Source organism: Notothenia rossii (assembly GCF_949606895.1).
Source record: "Notothenia rossii genome assembly, chromosome: 11".
NCBI classification, from domain to species: Eukaryota; Metazoa; Chordata; class Actinopteri; order Perciformes; family Nototheniidae; genus Notothenia; species Notothenia rossii.
The window spans coordinates 53,217,476-53,237,149 of NC_136910.1; positions in this window are offsets into that span (position 1 = coordinate 53,217,476).

Consider the following 19,674-nt stretch of genomic DNA (forward strand, 5'->3'; position numbering starts at 1 on the left):
CTGCAGATCTGAGAATTAAAAACACTGAATTCTGCCTTGAATGTTTGTCTCTTTAATAACTTCAAAACATTTAAAGGTTACTTTTTTGTTCTGTTCTGAAAAGTGACGGAAGGTAAAACCCAAATTGTGGTTGTTACTTTTCTGTATGTGTTTAGATTGTATAAGATTGAATGTGATAACTAGAAAGGCAGTCCGATAGCGCAGACCTCCAAAAAGGCAATTTTCATAGCGAAAAATAATGTGTCCACAACAAGCTAACAGAACTGAAAGCATAACCTCCTCGGCAACGTTAATTAAGGCTTAAGCATCATACTTACATAGTAAACTGATCATTTTTAAGTTTCTTCGTTTCATTGTCAAATGTGCAAATTAACAATTTGCCGCTTGCCTTCGCGTTACTGCCGCCGAAGCGCCCCTCTCATTTTCTGACAAGGTTGGTCCTCTGACAGACTTTAGCCGGTTGGCGAAAATTCATTTGATTCAACATATCTGCAAAGTTTCCCTTTAAGCACAGACATTAAAATGGTTACTTTTTATCAAACACTGATCATCAATCAAGAGAGCCATGACCTAAAACTAGACATTAGAGGATGAATGAAAGCGAAAAGAAAGCTGATTTCAAAATAATCAAACCAGGGTTGAATAAAGTTTCTGAATGTGATCCTTCAGTAGCACTTTAAACAGCTGGTGTTGAAGTAACAGGTTAGTGTTGCTTTGATCTGCCTTCTTTGGAACATATTGCACTTCTGGTTCAACAAAAACAAACTGTGATGGGAGTAGCGGCCTTGATAAGCCCTATGACCTGCTCCCTTTTAGCAGCTCCCCTGAAATTACAGACAGATTTTCACATAAGAGCTGCATCATATCCTGTACAATGGTAAATAACAGCTGTGTTACGTGTGCTTGTGGCCTCTTCTCTGCAGAACAAAGGCGGGCTCTTGAGAGTCTATTTCCAACTTTACAAGAGCTCATCAGAGCATCAGCCTTAATGATTTCCTAAGCTTTGCAGATGTGTCCGGCACTCAACTAGCAGAGGCTATAAAAGTAAATCAATCAGGATAGGAATGAAGCTTCCTGATGGTCATCAATTACACATGATTTCGCTCATGTAGAGACTATAGCTTTTGTGTTGCAGAATGCAGCGAATAACAACTATTTAACAGATTTAAACACATATCTCTCTCTGTGAGGTGTCTTTTAGCAATGCGGTGTAAGAGACTGTGTTTATTTTTATTTTACCATAATCTTTATAGACAGATACAGATCTGCATTTCATCTTTAGTCAACAACAAGATTTAAATATTGGAAGCTTTCTGGTTTCCATTTGTAGTCGGTTTCTAGTCCATCTTGTATTGACCATCATAAGCTACTTTGATTGGAAAGAAAAAGAGGTGGCAGGCATTTGCAGAAATGCAATCTCGGAATCCATAAGCTATCATCCATTGAGGATTTTGCTTTTCTTTGGGTGTAGGCTTTCTCTAGTAGGTCTCTGAATGATTATTGGTGCACTCAGGGGAAGGCTTGACCAGTTATCTGTTATCCCGATATCCTAGCCGTTGTCCACTGAGTCTAAATTGTCCTCAACAGATAGCTGACGGGTTCCTCAACCACGGAAATTATTTTCTGACGCGTTAACCTATTAGCAAGACACTTCAAGAAAGTGTCACCTAAAGAAAATGTGTGTATTTTACTCTCACACCATTTAATTCCAATACCATTTATACAATTTTCTATTACATATGAGCAGTCCAGCTGTGGTCTGGTCTTTATGAGGAGGGATTAACACTTACTGCCCAGTGCCACCCTGCTGATGCAAAATGATGAGGTCTCTATGTGAGGTCCAGTTGTGACTTGTGAATAATTGCAAACACCTTCCCTGCCAGGAATCAGTTGTGAAAAGCAGTACAAATAAAAGGTTGCTGGTGCTTGTTAAAATAGCTTAGTCACAACTGCAGAACATTCCTCACAATATTAAAGAAAGGACAGTCAGCAGAATGGAAGATGTGTTTCTGGGAATGTGTGCACCTTTTTGGTATTTAGGATTAAGCTTCTGGTTGGAAAAACAATTTGGTTTAATACATCGGCAGATATCCAGCATGTGAGAAATGTAATGCTCCAACAAAACGATTTATAAGCCATGGTTTGGAAAACTGGGGTACGAGAAAAATACTACTTAATGACCTGTTGAACTGTTTATTGCAAAGTAAATCCTTCAATTTCGGATAACTCAATTTTGTGTTAAAAAAACGGCAGTTGCTAACTTGGACACTACATTACGGCATCACACCAACGAGACCGTCGTTAGTTTAGCAGTGCCGGTGGTGATGCGAAGCCATGCGACCGGGATGCAGTTCCTTTAGCTTTAGCCTTTAGCTTTTCGCTTCTGGCTATTGCATTTCAGTTGATGAACCACATGCCCCTTGCATTAATATGAGGAGATTATCCTGTTGAGTAAAACGTGTAGGTATCAATCAATGTGTGTTTGCCACAGAGTTTATTTTCTGCAATACACTGAAATGTAATCAAGGGGACCCCAATGCGAGGCTAGATTCAAAGACAGTCTAAAAAAAACCTCATCACTGCAACACTCTATAAAGATTGGTTAGGGTTAGGGTTAGGTTGGTCCACCCCTTTTATTGAAATGGATATTGTAGGGTATTTTAGCTCTGAGTGCAGGATTAGCTGATTATTCTGGAAACCGGATGTTCACACACTCGATTTCCGGTTTTCAGAATAAAGCAGCTTTAAATTAGAAGAACAGTTTATTAATTTAAAGTTACAGCACATAATATTGATTTTATTTTCTTACAATATATCTCAACAGCTTCTTTATGGATGAACTCCTATTTTGTGCAGATTTTTATTAAATAGACTACAGGGCTGTATAGGATTATGTGCGACTTGACACAAATCTTGCAGGAGCGATATTCTTCAAGTTTTTTTCTGTAGGTAGGAGGAGACAACAATTAAAAAATGCAGGTCATGACATTTAGCTAACACTACCCAGACTGATACCATTTACTACAGCATTTATCTTCTAGGAAACATGAAGTTGAGTCTTGTGCATTGCTGTTTTTTTAATCACGTCGATCGCACTGGATTTGTGACAATTACAGCAGGATTCCCACTAGCAGGAATCGGACTATGGTGACCATATTGATGTTTCTTTCAACCATCATATTGACAGTTTTTTTGTCAAATGTCTGGACAACTGTAGAATGGATTGTCCATTCATGGTCCCCAGAAGATGAATTGTAAGAGTTTCCCTTTAGCCTCAGGACAAAATGTCAATTTATCAGCCTGATTTGTACTTTGTGTGTTACCAAATGTTAGCATGGTATTATACTTGCTAAATACAAGCATCAACATGAGAATTTGACAAACCAAGAACCACCATTTTTAAACTTACATTGCCACAACTTCTGAGAAAAAACAATACAATTATGCTGCATAAACTATTTCCAACAAATAGAAATACTTACCGCAGTGTATATCGACCTGTTTAGCGTTATGCTCAACAAACTCTTTGCCATAATGCTTCAAGTCCTTGGCATTAAAAACCAGCCTTTTTAAATTATGACAGCTTTTTGGCATTTACTTACCTCATAATAGTACAAAGTTCAGATAAATGTTTTATGGGAAGGTGTGTTGTTTTCACGATAACTGCGGGGAGCAACATCTGGAAACGGTCAAACGAGATGCTGTGCAACCTTTTATAATCGATTATTGCTTATGTGTTTATTTTTAAAGGTGGGGTAGGTCAGTTTGAGAAACCGGCTCGAGAAACACTTTTTGTTATATTCCATGGAATGCTCTTAACATCCCGACAGCAATGAATATCTGAAGTGCTTTGACAAAAAATCCATAAAAGAAGAATGTCATCTGTGGAAGTCGTAGCACTGTAAAAAGAACGACCAATCATCTGAGCCGGCCCGGCTAAAATAACTTGATGGCCTACCTGCCTGTCAGCCTTCCATCTGTGCACAAACTTATCTCGTGCCCTCATTGGTCATGTGCGCGTTCGTGTGTGTTGGAGGAGGGGCTCTGTAAGGAAGTGGCAGATTTTTTCCGGTTGTGTATTTTTAAATTGTAGCGCACTCGAGCTGGTTTCTCCAAAATTACCCACCCCACTTTTAAGTCAAATTACCTTGAGTGTTATCAGTCCGAGTTCTCCATAATTTCAATGTGTTTGTAAAGAGTGTTCTATATAATATAGTTTATCCTTATAGTAAATGTCACTGTTGCCAATTTTTAACCTTTCTGAGACCGATAAAATACCAACCATAAAGAGCATTTCTGGCATATCACATAAAGTGTGGTATAATGGCTATTACAATTGCTGTGAATTTTGTTAATCATTTTAATTTACTTGTCACTGAAAGGCACAAAACATACTCATCGTAAGCTAACAGCATCACAAGGAAATACTGTCAAGATAAACAGAAAATATAATCTTTAATGTCTTCCTTTTGTATCGTGAAGCCCTGAGCCTGTTTTTCAGGTCTCAGGCTCGAAAATGACATTCCCAGAACAAATTACCTTATCTTCCCTTCTAAAAGGGTTCAATTAATCATCTTTTTTCTCAAAGCAAGGTTACATCTGTGAGTTGGATGTAGAAGTGTCAGAATCAATATAGATGTTTTTATTTTAAAGTAAATTCAGATTGAACACAGTAAAACAAATTAAATTATAGTGTCAGTCCAACAAAAAAAAGGTTACTTATAGTGAAAACCACCCTTGAATCATGGGATGGGAACTAAAAGCTTTAGGAATCCAAAGTACAACATATAATAAGTACCCTGTATCAAGATTGATGCAAAACAAGTGAAATTTGACCTCTTTAGAGAGATTTAGCACAAAAAAAACACTTCTGGGGTCATTTGGGTGGATTTTCCATATCTCTGGCCCCCCTTGGTCGATTTTGATGATTGACATCTCTTTGTAACCGCTAGAGCCAATGGAATCGAGGGGAACTCCCACATACACACACACCTTACTAAATAAGGAGTGAGAGTGACGCATAGCCAAAACCGGAAGCTGTTATAACTCTGGTGGCTACCATTAGCAGCTAACTTTACTCTCCGATTTTTACATAAAAATTGAATTATGGATTATAAATAATTTTTTCAAAGTGACAGACACATTCAATTAACCTATGGATTAACCCTCAGCCGCGTTAGCATTTTTTCGCTCAGGGGTCATTTAGATGCTTCTTATGACACTTGTGTTTTGTTTTGGTAAAAATTGTTTGTATCGTCAGTTAGCTGAGATTCTTCCCGTTAATCTGGTATAACACATTAATAGGTTTTTAAATATTAAGATGCCTTGAGACACAGTGTCGTGGAAAAAAAAAAAGGACCCGCCGAAGGGGTCTTTGGGGCTTAACAGGTTAAAAGGGGACGTTTTTGCTTATCCAGTCTAGTATTTGCTTATTCTCCAAAGAACCTTTTTGGAGCTTTTGTTTTACCTTGGTTCCTGCTATGGAAGTTAAAGTTTACTGCACTTAAAGTCTTAAAGTCTCCAGACCATCAACGAAAGTGAAAATGATTTCAAATAAAAACTTGAATATAAACCTGTAATTATTAGATAAGCGAAGCAAAAGCCTGAATCAAGGCCATTAAAAATGTATGACTTCCTATTACTGTGCACTTAATAATTAACGCTTGGCCCAACATTGCTCCAGTTAATAAAGGGATTAGAAGGCGCTCTGTATCCTCTGAAGGGTAGCATTGTAAGCCATGCTTGCCTGTTGATTCTTCTGGAAGAAAAGCACTATTAATAGCTGAGGAACAGCAGGAGAAAGGTTAGCGAACTATTGAAACTGTCTCGGACTTAAATGGGTAGAAAGCACAGGCTGTCTGCTTCATTCGACTGACGCTGAGTCCCCTTTCCCCCGTAAGTTGCCGTAACTATTCTACTAAGAAGGATACATCTCTTGAGGAGCCTCAGGACAGAGGAACTCAGTGAGTGGGATTCAATAAACGTAATACTTCCTGAGTGGGGAGTTTAATGAAATATTTATAATTACAGCAATTTTGGAGGACGAAAGCTCAGTAGATTTACATTTAGAATGCCATCAAAGCAGCAGTTTCACATGTAAAGAAATGTGAGAACATTATGATTATTATAATGGTTACAGCTAGGTTTTTATTTAGTACAACAAATAACACATTATCACATCATCAACAGTACTGGAGCACCAAAAACCTCTTAACCAAAGTGTGACTTGATGGAACCCAGAACATTTTCCATGGCCTACCACAACAAGATACTGAATGCAGACTGGATGTTGTCTTTGGCACAACACATATCTCAGTAACATTGTTCGTAGGAACAGTGGTGATTTTAAATCTACATGTGTGCACAGAGTCCTTTTATTTAACAACAAACTGCATTTTATATACATGCCATTAGAAGTCATGTATTATAAAGCTATTAAATGTAACATGGGTCAAAGGATCGGGATGTTGGAAAACTTTGTTAGTGATAAAGACTCAACCACAGTCCTTTTCTGTAGCAGATGTAAGTACTAATCTTTATATATACAGTCTATGGTACTAATATATTATTATGACGATCCTCATCTTAATTTATTACTTTGCGTTTGCATTTATATATTTTTTGTTTGCATAAGTGTTTTCAGAGATTTTCACAAGTTTAAAGAACCTGTGGAAATGGTAGAAAATGTAAAACTTATATCCACAGAAAATGTATACAAATAAAGTTATCTTACAAAGTGGGGGCTGGTGGATTCACATTCCTTTATAATGTATCATTTATTTATGTCCAGCTCATACAAGAGTGAATGATAAATATGGACAATTTAACATTATAGGTTTTGCTGTAAAAATGATTAAATCAAATCTAAAAAAGTAAAGATTGTGCATGTCTGTAGCACCTTTTAATTTTGATCTGCTCCTGGCTCTCTGGTGTACAAATCAGCATTATATTAATGGTATGTTGACATTAAAATTTACAATGCTAATATTGAGACGACAGGAGCTCTGCTATTGTCTGAAAAGGTTGAAACAGCTGACACAGTGAAAGGAGGTGAACAGAGCTCATTATAGCAGGAGAGGAATCGTTTGGGCTAGGTTCCTGCACATTTCTGTTTGCTCGACAGTGCTCGTTTTACACAGTTTACAACAAATGGCTTGCACCCTCAATGGGGTACTGCTAGGAGAAAACAAAAGAACATCTGGAAACCATTTTTGACAAAGTAATTATTCTGTCTGGGTTGTCAGATATAAATCAGGGCATTGTTTTACCAAATGTATATTTATGTATGCCCTTGAGAAATGGAGTCTGGTGTTTTGAATTGAATAAAACGGTATGCTACATCTCATACTGTAGCATGCATTTGCCAGGAACAGTCCATTTACATAAACATATTTTTATTTTATTTTGTTTCTTTCAGATGAGTTTGTAATCCTGATGATTTATGAGGCTGAATGGTGTGTTTTTGAATACAAAAACAAGGCTTCTGTAAAATGTTATAATAATTTCCCTAATAAAGCATTTGAAGGCATCAATCATTAGTACAAACCAATTAGTTATTGTTAGAGAGGCACATTTATGGGATAAATCAAACTTTTTACTTTTGATTTATTTGTTGGCAACTGGTTGAATATTTTGATCACGCCAAAGTTTTGCATAAGTTCACCATGGAAATAAAAGGTCTTTTAAAAGGAGCAGTGCGTAGGATTTAGCAACATCTAGTGGTGAGATTGCAACCAACTGACAACCACTCGGCTCGACACTCCCTTTAAAAGCGCGTTGTTGATCTACGGTGGCCTTCAGCGTCAAAACTTCCAAGACTTCATAGAGCCAGTGTTCATTTGTCTTTTCTGGGCCTCTGTAACAGCATGGAGCAACAACAACTTGACAAATGCAGACGTTGTAGTGTTTTCCTCTGCTGCGCTTTATTGATCCCTAAGGTTGATCCACTTCCTTACGCCATGGAGAGGAAGAGCATGGAGGAGAGGGGTGGGTTAGACCACAGAGACTCAGCTATCAGCCTAAAGATAGTTATACTCTAAAAACACCTAAAGGGAACATTATTTGTAGGTCAAGTGTTAAAGGTCTCCTATTATTGTGTGGCTCTAGGCTTTTAATGGACACATTGTACACATTCCCTCAATTATATAACACACTATATGCACAAAGAAAAACAACTACTCACACACATGTTCAGCAGATTGCACCGAACTGATTAGACTTAAAAATAAAATCCTCTCATTAGTACAGAGAATAGAGAAACAAAATCAATGTATATATCCTCTCCTTGGAATGCATCCAGTGGATATAAACACTGCTTCACAACAAGTTTTATACAGACCTCTTATAGATTATAGCTACACACTGACATTGATAGTTAACCGTGATTTATGACTGATCAATAGAGAAGGTAGAGAAGAGTCCATTTATCTTATGGTGAACATCTGCTCCGCCATCTGTCTCGAGGTATAAACATCGTACTTAATCTTTAAATTTATTTCATTAAGTGCAGTGATAATGACCGGCTCTTTGTGGAGGAAATCTGATACTGAAATCTAATTAGATCCATCTCAATTCTTTGTTCCCCAATATGACCGGCCTGATAGTTTAGTCAAGCAGTGACATGGCATCTGGGCGCCAAAGGGCTCTCCGGTGTCCAACACTAATTTCATTCCTCTCAGTCACTTTCAATAATCAGTTTCACTGCTCAACATGTTTGAGCCTGACTAGCCGTTAATCACCAACGACCCCAGGCAGATCTGATGGTTTTAGACGGTCACAGCTGGAGCAAGACATGTTTTTGAATATGCTCTACAAGGTTTTCAATTTAACTACCAATGGCACCTCCATTGCCATCATGATGCAAGGCCAAGCCCTTCCTATTAGGAGAAGTTTTGGTTCAGTCTTGGTGTGTTCCGTCCATTCAAGTCAATCAGTTGCTGTCAACAGTAGCTCTAACAACATTTTTACCTTAGCCAGAATATACTTAAGCAAAATACATGTTTCGATGTATGTTTTCTTATTATTTTATACACAAGTTAGTTGAATAATCAATTCCAATTGGTCGATTTGGACATTTTTGCAATCGTTAATACTTACTAAAACGAGTGCTGGACGTCAGATAATTCAACAGGGGAAGACAGACAGAGGCCGTTTCTCAATCGCGAGGAAAATGACTTCCAAGCCAATATTTCAAGGATACTACGTCATCGAGTGCCGCCGAAGGACTGTTCCAATCTCCAGCATACTTGGAATTCCACCGAGACCGCATCCTTGGTTTGGGGGTAATTTCGAGGCTGCACATGGGTAGACTTCGTTAGACTTAGTATGTATTCTTTATAGTATTTTTAGACTTGGTCATTTCCTGGAAAACAATAAAATGTTCATGACTTTTCCTGCATGTACTCCTTATATGGAAACTTTAAAAGACTGTGACAGAAATAATAATGAAGTGATAATGGATACTGAGTTATTAACTTTACATACATAGTCACAGGCCCCTGGACTCTGACCCTGTTTGCCCAGTCCTCCATCCTTAATGTAGAGCAGTGACATACCTTCTGCCAGTCATTTAAAAACCTTCCCAGGCTTCATGAAGCCCTTCGTCCAGAGGAAAAGAGACATATAGAGGGACAGGGAGTCAGAGAGAGAGAGAGATGTCTCTTGGCAACAGTGTTACCTTCTCCCCTCTTGACTGTGTTCATATTCCACTGTGATTCTGTGTTTTTGCTGCGAACTGTACTAGCTAAACTTCCCAGAAATTAGACAAAAGTGAATCAACTGGGGGGTCGATATACCTCACACAGACACTTGGCTTATTTAATGTGCTTTTAAAATTCCATCAGTCGCTTTAAAAGCTTGTATCTTGACGTGGTTGTTGTTAGAAAAATATCACCGGCTTGATCTTCAATATCAGGATACATGTATTTATTATCCTTGCAAGAACGGAAGTAGTCATCACAAAGCTGCATCGGACAAAATAGTTCCCCGAATAATGTCCTTCACATGCTTAGAGAGTGTTACATTCACAAGATGCAGATTAGCTAAGGTCTGCGTAAGTAATAAACATGACCGTCATATGCCCATCTCTCTACAGTCATATGTCTATCTCCTTAGGGGCTGTCACAGTGTCTCATGAACGTCATCTATGTAATCATACATCCTGTTATGTACACAGCTACGTAGGGCCTTTGTTATCATGTGCTACTCTGATATTCAAAGAGTACATTCAGTATTTTCCCAACAATTGTCCAAGGCAAATTCCCTTTCTCTTTTTTCTTTCACTTTCAAAGCCTCTCACAGTGGTTCAAGTTGTAACAAGTAGGGAGTACATTGGCAATACATTTGCAGTCAAGTGGTATTTATCGAGGTTGTACAAAGCCATACAAGTCATCGGACTAGGACAATAAGCAATCGTCCTCCTGGAGAGATCGGGTAATGACGGTATGTGCTGCTTTTGTGCAACAGAAGAGCGTTCCTTCAATCAGGTCTTCCTCCTCTTAGCCCCCTCTCACATTCCCCCCCAGCAGTGTTTACGCCTGTCAGCCGGAGCGACACATAAGTGATGGGTGCATTTTACCGTGGATCACTTCAATCCTTTTTCCGAATCAATATTGTCGGTACCGGAAGGATTAAAACTACCAGTTGTGGGGAGGGTAGCATCTATTTCTAAAACATTTGTGCTTTTCAATTTATTCAAGATATGTGTGGGTTGTTTCCAACTGTTTCAAACATGAAAGTAGCTGGATTTATCAAGTGAAGTGACGTGTATCCAGCTAAATGGCACATGCAGTACCCTTTTGTCCTTCTGGAAGGGCCAATCTTGTTACACTGTGTCATCCAATCTGTGGTGTTCGTTGTTGAAGTGGTACCTTTGGTAGGTTGTAATGGTCATTGAGTTGGCTCACCAGGTCCATGAGGTGCTTCTATTAGTCAACACGAATGTTCAATCGGTCCTTTAGGTCAATCTGGTGGTCCATTATGAGGTTCTAAGCGCTGTGTAAGAGGTTGAAGTGGGCCTGAAGGAAATCATTCAGTTGGTGGAAAACCCAGGGGCAGTAATGTGACAGCGCTCTCCACCACCTTCATCTCAGACTCAGAATCAATGGTCTACAATCACTTGCTAGTGATTTCGCCTTGTTGTAGTGCTGTCAGTATTGTGTGGAATTATTATACCCTACTAAGTGGAGTATTCGACAATGCAACAAATAACGAAACAAAGCGAAAAGTCCAACAAATATCGATATTTGATGGCATTTCCACAGAGACCTTAGATCTGTTTTAGAAAGAGTATATCATTAAGACGATTTTTCAAAGGGAGTATCGTTCGTTCTTGTTTTAAATGTGTTGTCTGCAACTGTTGCTGACTATCTTGTCAAATAGATTTTTAATCTCAATAAAACTTCTCCTGGTTAAATAAAAACCAAATGAAATCACAACACAAACAGGCCGACAGTATCTGCATGTCGGTATCTGGCGCACTATCATTTTTGCACGGCAAAAAGTCCTTATTAGCAAAGTTAAATATATAGTATAGTCCTCAACAAGAACTCCCTAAAAAGTGAGAAAGTATTGAACTGAATGATTTCTGACTTCTCTGACAAGGAGCGCTGAACTTGGTTTAACTGACTGTTTTTCCTTAAAGATCTATGTTCATGTAACGCCTTTTTCTGAGCACCAGCGGGTTTTTTAATTGATTCCAATAAGAAGAGCACATGCTGTCACATACAGCCTCTCAGGAAACAGAGAATCTTTTTTCTGACTGTCCTTGCTTCTGAGCAGATGCTTTGAGGGCTTCGAGTTGAACATTTTGTAACTTTTAAGAAAAGTGCTGGTGGCGTCAATAAAGAAACTGGAAGAGAAGTTTGTCTTTGGCCATGGACGTTGCTACCGGTGACTGTTGGTACTTTTTCACCGTACAAAGATCGTCCTCGTTGTTTTAAGGCTGTCAGACTGAGCAGTGAAGCTCCTACATACGTGTGTGAGCAAGAATCTTCTGAATGGAGTTTATGGTGAAAAAAACGATGTCTAACAATTATAAAGTTGCCCAAATAGATATATAAAAGGCAAGAGCGGGTTGTCGGTCCTGGTGATAGGTTGTCAGGATATCGTCTCCTCGGGTAGACTCTTCCGGTAGAGCTGCGGTCGTCCACAACAGCTGACTCCATCATTCAGTCCCAGGTGCCCTTGTCTGGCTCCATGGGGCCGGGTGACATCATCATCACCCCCCCCCCCCCCCTTTACTCTTCCCCCTGCTGACTCTAATGGTGGCCCGGAGGTGGTGGAGGGGCCTTGTGAATAATTTAGGAGCTCTGGTGCACTTTATAACCTGGCCTGCAAGGCTAGCCGGGACATTCACCCTAAGTGCATTAGTATAATAGTCGAGGAGGAGGAAACTAGCCCTTATTGACTAATATAATCAATAACTGTGCTTCTGTTTGCTGTCGATTCCCTTGAGGTACCCGTGTGTGTGGGAGGATGGACCAAACTACCAGAACACACTCATGAGAACTACAAAAAGCAACCTGCTGTAATTACTCTTTGAGGAATATCGGTTTGTTCCCGACTCTTAGCATAATGAAAGAGCTGAATAATTGGGGCAATTTTATCCAGTCATTCATTTCTTGACAATGAGTGATGAGCCATCTTTAGCGATACAAACATTATTTCTCCACAGAAAGGCAAAGTAACTATGCAGACTGCATGCATTGTGTGTCTGAGGCAGCCAATTTCAACAAGGAAAGAGCTCTATAATCAAATAAAGCAGTGTCGGTTTACAGAGGAGAGTGACGTGACAAACGACGTCATTATCCGAGGCTTCTTGAGTGACTCGAGACTCCTCGGGATATTCAGGGGGGGAGGAGGAGGAGGAGCTCACCTTCATGAGGTGAAAGCTGAAGGAAAAAATGACTCCATTCTCATTTACCAAAGTGCTTACTCAGCACTGTAAACAGAGAGCACACTGTTGGTTACATTGTTGGAAATAAACAACTCAAAAATGTGTTTGCACGGAAATATATTTGACTTGGCGACAGCAAAACAGTGGAACTTCTTGTTATTTAAATATTTCCATTCAGAGAAGCAGTTTTTTCATTTAATGATTTATTTTTGAATCCCCGGCCCTTTGCACAACTTTGAGTTAAGACAGACAAATATGTTGCTCGTTGCATGATGACAATTATTTTGTACACATTTCTCAACTTATACCTCTAATAAAATGACCACTCCTTTCTTATAGGCTACAACTCTTTATTTGGTCCCAATATATTTATCTATATGGCTATAGTAACATACACATATGCAACATACAGATTTCTAAGCGGATTCAGGCCGGATAAGAAGCAATGGAAGAGCCAAGGTTCAGTGTTTCTGTCAATCTCAGTGTTGCATGCAGACAACAAAAGAGATGGCCAAGGGACCCTAGAGGTTGATTTACAACGTGTCAGCAGGAGCAGCAGTGTGTCCCCCCCCTCCCCCCGCACATTGAGGATTTATCACAGCGGCGTGTGCCAGGCAGCCTGACTCACCAAACAGGTCAGATTACAACATCCTGTAGATACCAGGAGACGTCTCTGAAGACCGGCCATGCTGGGCGCTTACATCACTTTCAAATTAAAGAACAAAATGCTGCTATTACGACTTTACATGGGCAAAAACACTGATTTGAAACCACATCCATCAGGGCCATTTTAATGGTTGTTGTTTTTTCTGTGTGTAGAAAGATCCTTTTTCACCATTACTGCATTAAAGACCACTTATAAACAGGAATAATGTAACAATAACAAACTCCAATCACAGCACCAGTAACTATCACCGGCACTCTATTTCTCACATTGTCGTAAATCGGCACAAACACAGGCCCAGTTCCACCTAATCAAACAGTGATATAACCTCTGATAGTTACGGTGCATGACAAAATGAACTTAATAGACCTTTAGTGGTCATTATGTTGCGCGGCGATGGCAGGTTAAAACACAGGCAACAGTCTGAAAAGTACAAACTATTGTTGCTTCACTCAGTATGATGCCAAGTGAACATCAAGATACGTGATCACTGGTGAGGAAGTCAGTAAACTGTATTTTCTGGAGCCAGATTAGAACAAATTCAAGACAAGAGGAAGATTGTCTCAGTTTTAAATGAGTCAACTCAGGACAATGACATGCAAGACTGCCAGTTTTTCGTAATATGTGCCATGAAGCTTTTTCTGTGTACTCCACAAGGAGGCGGCGGGAAATCTGCTTTGGAGGATAACCACCTGATTTGGCCAATTATTGCTAATGAAGCCTCATATTAGCTTTAGCAGAAGGGAATGCTTTTAGCACTACATGATGAACTAGCAAAGGACCTCTCCAGAGCCAATATAAGAGGAACGATTACGTCAACAAATGACTCATTCATTGTACATATTGAAATGTAATGTGGGAAAAGCATAACCTATCCTTCGATGTCAATTTGAAATGTGTATTTGATTTCTTCTCTTGGGGGGATACATTTGTGTTACGCCTTTTGCTGGAAAAAAAATACATTTCAAGATACTTGAAAAGTCTCAAAACTAAACAAGGTATATTTGAAACAATATTTTAGGGACTGAGAATTCAAAGCTTTTTAATTTAAAGCTGCACTCAAGCATAACAACATTTACAGAAAGACAGTAAAAACAAAGGCAACACAAAAAAAACTAAGACTAAAATGCATTTTCATTTTACCTGGGTATGTAATTTATTTCAGAAAAACTTTTGTTATATTCCAAGGAATGCTCTTAAAATCCCGATAGCAATGAATACATTAAATGCGTTGACAAATGAATACATCAAAAAATGTCATCTGTGGAAGCTGTAGTACTGTAAAAAGCACGACCAATCATCTGAGCCGCCCGGCTAAAATAACTGGATGGCCTACCTGCCTGTCAGCCTTTCATCTGTGCACAAACTTATCTCGTGCCCTCATTGGTCATGTGCGCGTTCGTATGTGTTGGAGGAGGGGCTCTGTAAGGAAGCGGCAGATTTTTTCCGGTTGTGTATTTTCAAATTCTAGCGCACTCGAGCTGGTTTCTCCAAAATTACCCACCCCACCTTTAATTATTGAAACCGAAAATATTTTTTTTTGCAAATTTGTCATTTTGTGTGTTTTTCAAATGACACAGAAGCTGCGTTACAATTAGCTATATATCTTAACTTGGTAGATAAATAAATTGGTAATTTTTTGTGGAACAACTACATCAGCGTCTATGTCTGTCATCCAAGCTTGTTGATATTTTTGTGGCCATACAGTAGGAGGAGGACATAACAATTCTTAATCCCGCCTACAAAGCTATCTACATGTCTTGTAGGAGAGGAGGAGGTGCTTTTGCAAATTTCTGTCAAGGGGCTCACTGTCTTTTAATCCGATCCTTCATACACTATGTATGTAGTTTCTAAATACTTTATTTTTACAATTCACAATTAACACTAATCTTTATTCAATCCTTCTTGCAAATGAAAAAATAAATTCCGATCTCCTTCCAAAGTTCTCTCACAACGTGGCGTCTTTATAAAGGAAGCACGCCGCTATCCTTTCTGCGACTTTTAAAAACAAACATGTGAGCGTAACCTTGATCGTGAGGAGACGACGACTTCCTGTTCGCCGCTCAAGCTGTTCACGCAGAGGTTAAATTGTTCTGGAGAAAGTCCAATTCACACCTGGCTCAAACGCTCCACTGTTCAGGCCACAATGGGAGTCTTTCTCTGCTGCGTGACACTGAGCGTCCAAGGTCAGCAAAGTTCGGGAAGCACATGATTTTTATTTGAAAATCTATAAATTGTGAAAACGAATGCCCCTGTGTTTATTTGTGCTTCTCTCCACTCTCCAAGCCAGAGGCCTCATTCTGCTTGCCAGCTGCCGACCTATTAGCACCGCACAGAAACCCTAACAGTGCTGTTTGTTTGACTTTGTCGTATTGAATTGAGACACGCAGACTTGGAGGACGGGAGGTGAGAATGGGCATTGACTCATTTTGAAGGGTGCACTTGTTAAATCTCTGGCCATCTTGGCTGATGTTTAGACTGGGAAGGAGTTCCAAACGTTTGACTCTGGTCTTGGACGGTCCGCTTGTGGGTGAGATCTGTATTTCTGAAATACTCAGAAGGTCTGAAGCCAAGCTTTGCATTCTTTCTGGACCTCAGTGCTGACTCGCAAATTCATTTAATGGGGAGAGCTTGAATATCCATGGAAAAGGACAGAAGCATTTGAGCTTTAAGGACACTGAAATGCGCTAACGTTCTCAAATTGTCATCACAGAACGTGTATTAAATGTCACTACAGGCCATAAAGTCTACGATCGTATATTGTGGTCATAATTACATTATTCAATTTGAGTGGTATTTAGCCATGCAGATAGTTTTGGCTTTATTTGCATACATTGGCTTTTATACATTAGCCTCTGATAATGCTACTAAAATGTAAGTGTGGAATAAGCTGCATGTGAGTTCTGCCAAACTGCAAAGACTATTCGTAACTTCAGGATTTTGTATGAAGCTTGTAATTTAATTTTTTGTTTATTAAATTATCCACACAACCAATGACTTTCAATTTAGGGGATTGTGAAGCAAGTTGTTGTACATTGGCTGTATGGCTGCTTAACCTGTAAAAAAGCCCCTTTTTTTTACTTTTTACTGCCTCTTTTCGATCAGATAAAAGTATTATTCACTCACTATGGCTGATGGTTGGTGTGATTATGATTTTCCAATGTCTCCCATAGTGGAATTCAGTTCAACACACCTGTTTTAGATCATAAAAAAACATGTTATTTTACTAGAAATACTGTCCTTTCTTTCAAGAAACAGATTAGTCAGAGCTGCTGCCTAGCGGCTCTTACAGGTGTTCAGAACATGTAGCAACAACAAAGCTTTGGACTAAAATGACTCAACTGAACATCCATTGTCACTGACTGACGAATCAGTAGCCTTTAGTAGAGGAGCTCCTCTAACTGGTGAGGGTGTGTTGATGTCAGCTCAGTAGTGATGTACAGTATGTTGAGTCCTCGGTAAAAGCTTTTGAAATGATTGTGAAAGCTAAAAAATCATGATCAGACATCTCAATAATAAATAATTGCCTGCTGAGCTAAAAAACCTTTTAAACAATGGTAGGGAGACAGTTATTGTGAACTACGACTGCTTAGTTTAGAAATTAAAAGGGTTGTGTCTAGATGGTCACACATTTTCGAAACCCGCAAGATCGTAAAAATGAAACATTGATTAAGAATGGTGAGGTTTAGCACAGGCCGCTCATACATTACATTACATTGCATTTAGCTGACGCTTTTATCCAAAGCGACTTACAATAAGTGCATTCGACCAGGAAGATACAAACTTGAAGGAAACAGAATCATATAAGTACATCAGATTTCAGAACCAAAACATTTCAAGTGCTACTCAACTGGCTTTAGATAAGCCAGCCCTTTATTAGTATATAAGTGCTTTGTTAGTAATTATATCGCTCCAAGTGGAGTCGAAAGAGATGAGTTTTCAGTCATAGATGCTAATCCCTAGTTATGGCTATCTATTGTGAAGGAAAGGGTGAGGTAGGGATAGGTATTCAGGCAGTGAGTTGTTACTTTAGCATGTGAGCATGCAAACATTTGCCAATTAACCTAAAAAAGTGGAAACTGAAATACTTTTCTTTTATGATGGCGCCATATACTTTTTTCCAGTTGAAGTTCACCAGAGGTATGCCAATTGGATGTTATGGGAAAAGAACATCTGAACCAAAATACTTTTATTGAAAGAATGCATTTCTAGAATTCAGGACCAAGTCTGCCCAGTATTAATCGGCCAAATCTGCTCAAGTGTGGTCCCGTTGCAGTGGGATTTGGCTCTTTTTTTTATGTCTGACTATTGAATCATAAAGAATTGACTCCCAGCGGACTCTCGATCAGCTCTGAATATCTGAGCAGAAGGGAAGAGCAAGAAAAATGATTTATTGGCTACAGTCGTTCATTATTTGGTGCCTTTTCAATAAAAGGCACTTCTAAAACTGTTCTTAAATTCTTCAAATGTCATTTTTCAATGTTTTGAGCACAAGTGACCCTTCACATAAACCAGACTATTTGCTTGGCTAGATACCACGCGGGGTAAGTGACGAAATATGTTTTTGTAATCTGTGTGAACTGACCCTTTTAGAGAATTTGAATTTACAAGCAGTGTTTCAGTACTCAGTTGCTGAGTTGTCTTGAACTTAATTTTCCATCATAATAAACGTCACACAGCTGAATTTATCAGTAAGGGCCAAATAATGTTCCGGGCAGCTGTAAGTGCACAGTTTGTAGCCCCTGCACAGGAGGAATCTGTCTTGTAAACCGATATAGCTGCCCAGTCATGACCTCAGCCTCAAAGTATGATTTCTCGGTGTGATGTATGGGTTTAAAAGCCCGGCTTTGTAGGATAACTGAGACTGATTAATACGTGTGTCTGGGGAAAACGACAGAAGGCTCAGAGCATTATGGACAAAAGGGATGTGCTCTTAAGGTGTCTGATTTTCTGCTTCGACGTCAGATAGCACATTCAAAGCTAGGATTTTTAGATCAAACTATTTTGCATTATATAACTTTAACTATAACTTTAACTATATATTTATTTGTTGTTCCTTTCTTCTCTTTTCTTTTTTTCTTCACTATTATCTGTAAAGCGTCTTTGAGCACCTGTAAAAGCGCTAACAAATTAAATCTATTATTATTATTATTATTATTATAACTTTTGTTTCTACCTCGCAAGACGGTGAAAGCACCACTGCTCTTTTATGTGGAACCTTGTGTTTCAATTGATTTACTCAGACATAGACTACAATAAACCCAAACTCCCAATGTGCCAAATAATGTAATTCCCCTTTCGACGGCAGAGGATTTCTGGTCCATAAAGCAGCAGATGCACTCAAGCTGTTATCCAGCAGTCCTTTAGGAGCGATGGCCTTATGATCCTGATGATGAACACAGTGTCATGCAGATGGCAGGTGGTCTTTGTACAGCAAAGCTCTCCTAGCGTCCCCCAGGGAGGAAGGAGTCTCAGCTGTGAATGGCTTTAAGTGATAATAGCTCCCTCTCTGCTCCGTCCATTGGCTTTATATACTCGAGGTGATGTTATTGAAGATGTGAGGAGTTTGGATCTGCAGCTTACCGGATAGCTGCCTATGAGCAGAAGAGGAAGAAGTATTCTGATCGTTCACTTAAAGCAATACTCCACATTGAAAATATTGTTAGCACTGAGGTCTTTAGTTCAAAATGTCACTCAAGTTATAGCATGTACTAAAATTAACAGTACTCATTATGCAGAATGGCCCATTTCAGAATATTTTTGGCATTATAAATATTGATGTATTAATCGCTTTAATGTTGAATCTGGTTAAGGAGGAGTAGATTAAAAACTGAGATGTAGATCAACCTATAATATTCATTAGGGTTTTTTTTGTCATCAATTTGAATCTTTAAGGCTAATGAAGCTATCAAAAATATTGGAATAACAAGTACAATATTTCCAAAATTGTAGTAAAAGTATTGGTTTGCATAAAGATTGAAATTATCAAGAAAAAGAGCCTTAACATTCTAGTTAAAGGTGTGGTAGGTAAGTTTGAGAAACCAGCTCGAGATACACTTGTTATATTCCATGGAATGCTCGTAACATCCCGATAGCAATGAATATCCGAAGTGCT